General features: G+C 38.1%; 1 protein-coding gene across 1 annotated transcript in view; it reads left to right on the forward strand.

The window, feature by feature from the left end:
• Positions 1-10,807, forward strand: part of LOC104295470 (putative RNA-binding protein Luc7-like 2) — a 42,815-nt gene that overhangs the window by 3,792 nt on the left and 28,216 nt on the right. Inside the window, exon 2 of the mRNA XM_009895227.1 lies at positions 10,314-10,408. The gene's annotated coding sequence lies outside the window, so the exon portion shown is untranslated. The remainder of the gene's footprint in view (positions 1-10,313; positions 10,409-10,807) is intronic.

Here is a 10,807-nt window from a genome sequence, read left to right on the forward strand (position 1 = left end):
TTTGTCAGATTCAGATCATGGGGGGGGGAACAAATAAAAAAAATCCCTCCCAGACCAACAACTGCTAGAGTAGAGCGGGGATATTTTTTTTGTTGTTGTTCTTATAGTTTTGTCTAAAGTCTGACCCAAACCATCATTTCAGTCAGCAGGCGGGTATGGCGGATGCTCTCTGAAAGAGAGGGTGTAGTTAACCTGAGGGGACTAACTCTTTCAAAAACCAACAAGCCCCAAGCAGCTAACTAAAACCTCCCAGACCAACAACTGCTAGAGTAGAGCGGGGATATTTTTTTTGTTGTTGTTCTTATAGTTTTGTCTAAAGTCTGACCCAAACCATCATTTCAGTCAGCAGGCGGGTATGGCGGATGCTCTCTGAAAGAGAGGGTGTAGTTAACCTGAGGGGACTAACTCTTTCAAAAACCAACAAGCCCCAAGCAGCTAACTAAAAGCTTAACATCTAGAGGCAGTAATCCCAGGAGAGAGGTACTAGATGTACAGTCAGGTTTCAGATCACTTTGTGGTCACATAGTGAACTGAAGGATTACCTCTGTGTAAAGCTTCTCAGAATTTTTGTCAGGGTGCGTGGCGATCAGTGTGAAAGTTTGAACTGGCAGTTACCCATAAATCCAGATAGCTTGGGGACAGCTAGAAAAGCACTGTTGCCCTTATGCTGTGTAGTATTTTGTTTATAAACAAGAGAATATTGCATAGGAGGGTAGACTGCAATTGGAGATTCTTTGAATGTTCTGCACGTTGTACTTGCTCTTGCAGATGTGTTACATGTTTGTTAAAACTTCGTGCTGAATTAATGGTTACCTGTTTTCCTATGCACCAAGTTGGATGTATGAACTGGGATGTACCTTGTATGTGCCAGTCATCTGTTGGTGCTAGGGTAATGTTATCTTTCTGACAGCTTTTTTTAATATAATCTGGAATTCTAAATAAATGTAACTAGTTTTCACACAACCAGTATGTCATGAATGGTGTGATAATCTGATTGGAAAACTACTGTTCTGCAGAGTTTGCTTTCCAGACCAAGGCTTGTTAGCAAGTAGTCATCATGCAGGATCTGACTTAGCGTGTTTTTGTCTCAGCCCAGAAGATTTTTGAATACTTCCTGTTGTGGCTGCGTGTGTCTAAATGCTTGGCAAAGTAACACTGTGCTCATGAAACTCCAGTCTTCCCAGTGTCAGTACCTAGATCACTGTCTCAGAGCTACCTAAGACTACACAGAAGGTTTAGAAAGGGGGGGGCTGTTTCAATTTGTGTATGTATTTTCTGTTGGGTGGTGGGAGAAGAGAGTGATGTACCTGTGGCAGCTGCTTAAAGATGCTAAGTGGCTAAGATCTAAATGAGGAAACGCAATTCCAGACTAGATTTCCTTTAGTTTTGTGAGAAAGCAGTTCTTGATAATTGTATTCCCCACTCCTGCTCACCCTGTAATTCCCAAACCGCATGCGCTGAACTGTTTAGAAACTAACTGGCTAGAGAGGAGGCATTTAAAATTGGCAGGATGGGGAAGGGTAAGGAGAAAAGAGTGTTTGCAAAACTGGCTTCCATTATTGGGTTAAGGGGGGATTGAGGATCTCAGTGTAACGCCATTCTATTATTTTTTTTTTTTAAATAAAGAATCCGGTGGAGCATTACTTTAGCCAAAGTGCACACAGGGATTGAAAATCATCCTTTCTGCAGAGCCTGGGACTTGTAAAATTCAAGGCCAGGCTCAAGGTCATTGAAATACTGATAACCTTGAGAGTAGTAGGTTTTGGGGTTGTTTGGGGTTTTTATGTTCCTATCACCTTTGATAAATATTCTGTTTCTAGTAATATGCAAATTACAGTTTCCATTAGAATGTGGCAACTTTTTCATTTCTTGGTAGATTGTAGCTCTTGTTTTGTCATTTAACCCCATTGCTTTTGATTTTGCTCTGCCTGGCAACACAATAGAGTTTAAAATGTTACTAAAAAAAATAATCTTTCTTGGGTGATGTTTTTGTTTTATAGTGTTCAGAATTACCAAAGTACTCTTTAATTTCCTGATTAACAGAATTTTATACTTTACATACTTTGAGGGTTTTTTGGTGGTCGGGTTGTTTCAGATTTTTTTGAGGAGCCAAGAATTTTGAACTTGTGCATTCTAACCTACATTAGAAAAGGTGGAGATCAAACGTTTGATCACTTCAGTGAGAATAGAATGAACACAGAGGTAAATTCAAAGCCAGTGTTGTTGCCTAAGTATGTAGTCTACATGACCTTTTCAGAGCTTATAGTATCCTTCATAGATATCAGGAACATGCTCTGAAAACGGTCTTGAAAATTCCACAATGCTCAAACATGGTTTTAGGAGGTGAGTTGTAGGCTATAATTTGTGGAAGCTTGTGCACACTCATTATAACTGGTGTCCCAGGGGCCAGAACGATGAAGCTCGAAGGAGGTAGTTATGAAATGTTGTTATGGATTTGCTGTTGAGCTCTGAGAACAGCTAGAAAGCACAGTTGTGTATTGGTCAAATTGATTCAGAAAATAGCCACTGAGATGTAATGTTGCTGTAGGGATATTTATGAAACATAATCTGTGTTAGTAAGAAGGCTTCCCGTTTCAAACAGAGTTGCCCAACATGTGGCTGTATAGAACCAGGTAGGCTGCTCTGGGCCTGCCCCTTGCTATGTCCTTATCTAGAAGGCCCTGTGCTTGCGGGCAGGGAGAACTGAGAGCTTTGTGATTTGCTTTGGCAACCTGTTTCCTCCTTGTCTGAATTTTGGCAGTGGGATAGATGCACTTGTAGTCACACGGAATTGCTCAACGTGTGATGAACTGCTGCCTGGTCCCTGCCAGGATGTGATGCTTGGGCAGCCTCTTGCCAGCTGCCCGGCCCAGTAGCCTGCTTGTTTTGCTTGTGTGACAAGCACCTGACAGAGAGGTGAGGCAGAAGGGACTTGGCAGATGCTCTTTAGGTATTTCCAGTGAGCCTCAGTTCTTAGAATTCATCTGGGATATCTAAAAAGCAGTTGTATTGTTAATGTCAACACAGTGAAATCATTCTGTAAATGGCAGGTTTGGTCCTGTTACACATGTGGAAAAGCACATTATTTCAAACCAAGTGGATTTTTTTAAATACCTTAAATATACCTAACTTAAGCTTCTCTTACATGCTTCTCTGACAAGAAGTAGAAAACTGAATTGGATGTGGACCATGCCAAAATTTAAAAAAAAAAAAAAGGCAGCTTAGATTTTGATATCAGTAAAAAGCTGGATTAATTTAATATAGTCATGACTGCAGGTTGAAAAAAATCTCAAGTGTGTCATTCCAAGTACTGATAACCTGACATACTTAAATAGAGAGGCTTAAATATGAGCTACTGAATACATACCATGAGTTCCCCAAACATTTATAAATAGGGATTGCTGAAGACAAGGTACTAATCTTATGTACTTACATATGAATGTTTTCTTCATCTTGGTTTCTTTCTGTTAGATAATAAAAAGTCCTTTAGTTTAACTGCTATGTCAATAGTCAGAAGATTAGTTCAAGTTGAATTTATTGTTGATGACCAGAGCTGTGGGAACTTGTCACTCAGAAGTATTAGAAATAAGCTGATAGAAAAGTGTGATTTTATTTTTTTTAATAATATTTTTCAACTGTAAAATTTATTAAACTTTTTTTTTTTAATAGCATGCCTAGGTAAACCCTGTTTTTGCCATCCCTGTTCTGGAGAAAATAGGATCACAACTGTTTTAAATAAATCAAGTCATTTACAAATGAGAGTAAAATGTTAACAATTGATATTAGTACCTGTCGTGGTTTAACCCCAGCCCAGTAACTAAGCACAACTCAGCTGCTTGCTCACTCACTCCCCCACCTTGGGATGGGGGAGAGAATTGGAAGAGTAAAAGTGAGAAAACTCGTGGGTTGAGATAAAGACAGCTTAATAGGTAGAGCAAAAGCTGCACATGCAAGCAAAGCAAAACAAGGAATTCATTCACCGCTTCCCATCGGCAGGCAGGTGTTCAGCCACCACCAGGAAACCAGAGCTCTATCATACGTAACGGTTACTTGGGAAGACAAATGCCATAACTCGGAATGTCCCACCCTTCCTTCTTCTCTCCCCAGCTTTATATGCTGAGCATGACATCATATGGTATGGAATATCCCTTCGGTCAGTTGGGGTCAGCTGTCCTGGCTGTGTCCCCTCCCAAGCTCTTGTGCCCTCCCGGCTTGCTCACTGGTGGGCTGGTGTGAGGAGCAGAAAAGGCCTTGACTCTGTAAGTACTGCTCAGCAGTAATGAATGATCAACACCGTTTTCCGCACAAATCCAAAACATAGCCTCATACTAGCTACTGTGAAGAAAATTAACTATCCCAGCCAAAACGAGCACAGTACCCCAGGATTTTTTTTCTTTTTTTTTTTTTTCCAGAATATAGCTGGAATGAACAGAGATTGCCAAGTTTTCTTTAAAAGGTCTGGTTGTAAAGATCCCATTTTATCTTAAATCAGCTTATCTTGCTCAACTGCTTCATTTTCTACCAGGTCAGTTACCTGCTCTGCCTTGCTGCATGAATGCTAGAGTCAGCGTGAGGGGGTTAGAAGCAGAGGGTGGAACGGCGTCATTACTTGTGACAGTAGTGCAGATGCAGAGCAGATCAGAATGGCAGTGGAACAACACATCTTGAAACTGCCAACACTTGACTGATGCAAAGAAATGTGATAGAGGTTTGGGGTTTTTTTTGTTTGGTTGTTTGGTTGTTGGTTTTTTTTTTAATAATAGCCACTACATCAAAATTAGGTTATAGTCTAGAATTATGAATAACTAGCAAAGTTAATTACATTCTTCTTAAGAGACAGCTAAATTTGTGGATGCTTCTGAGACTTACATGGGGTCATGAAAATGTTCTCCCAAGCATCCTAACAAATATTACGCTATGTGACTAGCAAAAAAAATCTTTGGAGCATTTAGATATACGGAATCCTTGTGTATGAAGTGCCAGTCAGCCTCTTTTGCTTCACTTGCTAACCTTTTGAGCTGAACTGCTGTATTTGGGAGTCTTTAACTCAGTTCTTTAGCTGTTACTAGCAAAGCACTTTTCTTGTTCTAAGTTACGTTATTATGGCATTGAAACTTTAAATACCCTTTTCTTCATCTGTTGACATCTTAATTTTTCTGTTTTACACTACCTGCTTCAGTTATCCTGAGTAGTGATTACTAATGTGTGACTTTTCTGTCCTCCTTGTTTGGGAGGAGTTGAAGTGGCACCCCTGTGCTTACTTCAACATCGTCCTGTGTTTTGTGACCCACTTTATATGGTAACAGAGATGTAATCTAGAACTTGTAAACCGATTTTTTAATTTATTTGTGTCCATGTGGGATTATTGAAGAGTTCTCTGTGTACTTAAGGGTACATAAATTTTGTTTTCCACTTTATTTTACACTTGTAGGTGGAAGGTAGTATGTGATTTTTGAAGTCGGTGTCACTACCTTGTTGTCCATTACTGGAGGACTGCTAGCTCTTTGGGTAGTTTCAGGCTGAGAACCGAGTTAGGGAGGCAAGGGCTTCCTCTGAGAGCTCTTCTTTCAAATACGGATCAGCAGAAAAAAGTGTCTTGTATACACGTATTGCTGCAAAACCTACCCAAAATGTTGAATTTATATCAGCTCAGAAATCTGAAGGTAGTAGCAACCCATAAACTTCATGAAAAGGTTCTCTATTTGTGATTCTGGAGTGATCAGAAGGCTTTTACGAGCAATGATTGTGTTTAGTGAATTCTGTGTATTTGCTGTCTTCGTTACAAAGTTCTGGTACTCTAGCCCTTAAAAATGAGGAAGTGAAGAACTTGAGGAATTCCTCTACTCAGGATTTTGGGCACTGTATGAAATGGCGTTTATGAAGAAGCAAATGGAGATATTCATACCTCCATAAAAAATCATTCCTATATTTGTTCCACTTGTAATGCATTAGCTAAAAATGGTTTCATTCTGTTCTGCGTTCACAAGTTTTAATTCAGTCATAGTGTAAACCAGAAGTAATTGTGCTTAGAAATGTATTACTCTAAAGGTGTTATGGTAAAGATGCATTCAGTGTTAGTGACAAGAAGATCAGAATTAGCTGCCCATGAAGTGTGTAGCAGGAACAGGATCTTCTGTGGCTGCATAAGCCTCAATTAAATAATGATGTTGAATACTTGTTACACAGGGCTTGCTTTGCTGATGAAATTTGATATGCAGTCTTTAACCTGATATTCCTCCCAGTTAGTAACTCTTTGTGAGTAAAGCTTTCAGTGTCCCTTGGCAACGCGTTGGGACTCATGCTTCAAAAATTTGAGGAGAAAGCTAACTAGTCTGGTTGTTGTAGCATAACGCAGGAAGTTAACAGCATGAAAATGCACATTGTTGTCTTTGCATGGATTGCACCATTAGTTTGCGATTGGAGGTTACAGTTGCATTATAAAGGGTAATTCTCATCAATGCACTGGGCTTGTTAGTAGTGTATCAGGGTACATCAGAACAGTAAGAGATGCTGGATCAAGTAAATCATTGTTATAAGCGTGTCATAGTGCTAGGTATTGTTGATATCTAAGTGTTCATTCTGCTGGTTTGTGATTAAAATGCACTGAACAGGAATGACATTGTGGAGCCTTGTTAATAGGTTAGACTTTGGAGTTCAAAGCAAATTGTATAGTCCAAGTGCACATTGTGATCTTAACCTCTGGATGTTCCTTAATCAGCAGTATGCATTGGTCTTGATATTACTTTTGTAGTCAGCATGTTTAATACAAACTAGAAAAATTCCTTTAGAAAGTTTACGTTATTGCCATCGTGTCTTTAATATTGGTGTCCCTAATGTGCAATCTCCTTGTGCTTATAAAGGATATGAGATGTACAAGCATAGAAATTTCCTTATGTTTGGCTTTTTTGTTTGAATGGTTTCAATTCTGTTTCGAAGTTCTCTGTTCATCTGGAAGGTAATCTGTTACAGAAATGTGGTTTGGGCCAGGTACTTTAAGTAAAACTAAAGCTGCTGCTTCTTGAGGAAAATTTAATTTTTTTTCTGTATCTCTCTATAAATTTTATCAATCCTGTATTTGTTTTTTTTTTTTTAATGGAGAAAATCTAATTGGAAACACAGAGATGGCTTACAGTAATAGATGTTGACTCCTGTAATGCCCTGGTAAATTACTTTGATTTTTTTAATGAGCATGAGTCCTAAAGATCAAGTAGTTGAATACTCTGCTGTTCTTCAGAGGCAGGGTTAAATAAGTTGCTATTTTGAGCTAATTTAATTATTTATCTATTAAAATAGAGCTTGTAATAAGGTCTGAAATATCAGTGACAGTGTCCCCTTTATAAACGTTTAAGGATGCTTTTAAAATTTAGATGACTGCAGCTACTTGGTACCTAGATGTATTATTTTCTTCTTACAGACTATATAAAGTCTTTTCTTAAATACTCATAAGCATTTCCTAGCCTTCACTTGATTGTTTGACCATTCAAAGAGTGTATCAACCTAAGTACAGTTATCTGACATACCACTGTCAACTCCTTGGCTTAATAATGCATCTGTTTGTGTTGGTTTAATTCTTAGAGGGCATCTGCAGAAGTGTCTTCTGCTGTAGGCTGAATGTCAGGTGTACAGTGGATTTGTAGATTTTAATCTGCTCTTACCCCCAGCAAACTGTGTAGACTCCAAGTCATCACGTGCTCAATATGGTTCATCTGTAGGTCAGCAGCAGAATACATCTTCTGTCTTTGCTGACAGGTCTGCACTATTTAGGGGTATTGCAGCTCACAAAATTCATGAAGAAATAAAAGCATTTTCTTCTGAGGCTGTCAAAACTCTGGATTGAGCTGCCAGAGGGACACAAAATTCAGTCATTGTTAGGACATAGTGTTTGACACCTTTTATTTTTTGATAAACCTTTCCTTCTGAAACAGCAGATTAAAAATAAATGCAAATATATGAAACTGCTTTTCATTGGAAGGCAAAGGTAAATATCTGAATGTTCTGTGTATGGGAGCCTTTCTGAAAGTCTCTTAAATACTAGACCAAAGGCACAGTGCAGAAAGAATAAAGGTTTAAAATGTAAGCGTGGAACGTGTTCTTGAGGCTGTCGTTGACTAGTTTCTGCTACTTTTTTTTTTTTTCTTTTTCCAGTGTTGTCTTCTCTGTTTGGTAATTGTGATTATCATGCTAGCCACTTAGATGAAAAAAAGACTGTATTGCAGCTGTAGCGTCAGTTGTGGTAGAGGTATGAAAAAAGCTATGTCTAGATGTTGAGGTAAACATCTGTGAAAATACTACTTGCCAACGTTAGCCAAGGAACCATAAGCCTTTCAGCAATTTTCTGGTCTTGATAACTCCTTGACTCCTGATAGGTTAGTGGTATTAGGCCATCAGCTGTCTTGTTAAAAGTGCTTTTCGTGATTTTGTTCATGTGTCTTTATATAGAAGAATCTTTACAGTCAACTTGTATTTCTAGATGCTGTGTTAAATTTGCTGGCAGAGTCTATTATTCTATACAAACTGAACAATCTGGCCCCTTGTTTTATTTATAAAGGTTCAATGTATCTTTGCCTGCCTACATCAATCTGCAAGGGAGTGTCAGAAAGGCCCCGCATTCGCCGAGCCGTGAGTTATCAATAACTTTTCAGATGTGTTAATGAATGTGGAACAAACGCAGTTATGTGTTTAAAAAATATGGATCCACCTCCTAAAAGGCAAAAAAGGAAAAGTAAAACTCAAAACTCTTTACTGCAGTAGCAGGCGTGATTACAAAGGGATTGCTCTAAATTTTCAGTAGTGTAAGTATAACTGAGTGGCAAGTAAGGTTGCCCTCTAGAAAACCTATTGTTGAATTGCTTTGAAGCTGTCTTTAGCCTGTGGATTACAGGTCTTAACTGTTGTATCCCACAGGCAAATTAAGCATGTGGTGGTTTTGGAAACTTTTGTTTGCTTAGTAATATGAAACTTGGCCTACCTGAAAATGTTATATATTAGCATCTTATGCATAGAACTGATATTTAAAAATCTGATTATATAACAGTAAGAAAGGCTTGACTAATAAGATAGGGGGGTTTTATTCCCCTCTGTTGTAGTTACCTTGGTAGTGAATTTAGCTTCTTGAATTGTTTAATAGATTCAAAATTCTCAGTGTTCCAGATCATGAAGCCATCAAACCCCTGTAATAACTGCAAAATGTATCTGCACTCTTTAAAATATTTGATGAAATGGAAAAGGCTGCTGTCTGAACTTATTCTATGTCTTCCCCCCCACCCCCCAGCAGCCTTCCTTGCTTCAGTAATTCACCAGTAGGTTTTCAATTTTTAGAGATTTTAACAAGTTGTTACGTTTAAAAAATGAATAAATAGATACATCCTGAGAGAGATTAAGGAGTTTTATCATGCCTGTGTCTTAACAATAAGAGAGCCATAGCAGTGGTTTCTCTTCCAAATCTCAAATAGTGACAGTATGACTTGAAGGAAAACATATTCCCTCCCCCATCCCCAAAATACCAGCTGGTTACTTTGTTCTGAAGACTTTAGGTCTTACTCCAAGATGGGGTTATTTAAACTTGCAATTGGACCTCAGTGTGTGGGCGGGTTGATATTTCTGCTGATGCAGGAACTACAACCTGCCATGATGAAGATATAATTAAGATATTTCCAGCCCAACAAACAGCATGTAGAAAAAAAAAAAAGAAAAAAGACTTATACGGAGATATGCAAACATCTGTAAAACAATTTTGCATATAGGTTATGTCCATATGTTTGACTGACTTTTTTTCAGGTTTGTAAACATGTTAAATCATTCTTCTGCCAACTCTTTATGGTACTCCCATCAGAAGTAAGAGGGTGCATTGCATCCAAGAGCAAAATCATAAAATGAGTATCAGGTGGGATTCGGTGAAGACTCAATGTGTATCATCTTGTGTTTATGAGGCTGCTTTTATATGCTAATTGTTGCATACAAATACATCACTATTTCACGCAAAATCTGAATAGAGTGTTATATAGCTCATTTAACAAGTGCTGTTGTAGCAAAGTGTTTTTAAGCTAATGCTGTCTTTCTGGTTTCAAGCACTTTTCATGCTGCATTTTTGAAGGGGAAATGTGAGAGGATTTTAAAATAGCATTATAGAGCATTAAAACCTGTATTTGTGTTTTTGGTGTTATTTGGCAAAGAAGCATACAGTGTTTTAAGTTCTATTTTCCATAGGCCTTCACTATGTGACAGGGCAATGTTAACGCTTTGCATGTAACCTGCAGAATATGTCTGGCTTCCCCAGATTTCTAACCTGGGATGTGTTGATTTCTATATTGCAGGTGACACGACCCGTCAGCGAATCAAATTCAGTGATGATAGAGTGTGCAAGAGTCACCTTCTCAACTGCTGCCCTCATGATGTGCTCTCTGGAACTGTACGTACCTGAATCTTGTGTTCTATTTAGATAAGAATGGAGAAACTTAATTATGTTTGTTCTTTGTAATATCATTTTTAATTTCATGGTTTTCGGCAAGTATCTATCTACTGCTCTCTGGTAGTTCAGAGGAACTTTTATAAACAACTAATTTACTGGTTATGAAGTTAATTTTTACAAGTTTTCTGTTCTATATGCTAATTATTACTTAGAAGTTCAACATCACTTGCTATAGCATAAAACATTTTAAATAAAATACATAATGTTACCTACATGAATTGCGCTATAGCAAAGTGGTTTTAAGCTGGTACAGTTGCAACTAGTGGAAAAAAGGAAATATAATTTATGCATAAAACATGACATTACTTTCTCACTGCAACATAAAGTTTTAAGAATCCC

The sequence above is a fragment of the Charadrius vociferus genome, unplaced genomic scaffold, assembly GCF_000708025.1.
Source record: "Charadrius vociferus isolate BGI_N301 unplaced genomic scaffold, ASM70802v2 scaffold251, whole genome shotgun sequence".
NCBI classification, from domain to species: domain Eukaryota; kingdom Metazoa; phylum Chordata; class Aves; order Charadriiformes; family Charadriidae; genus Charadrius; species Charadrius vociferus.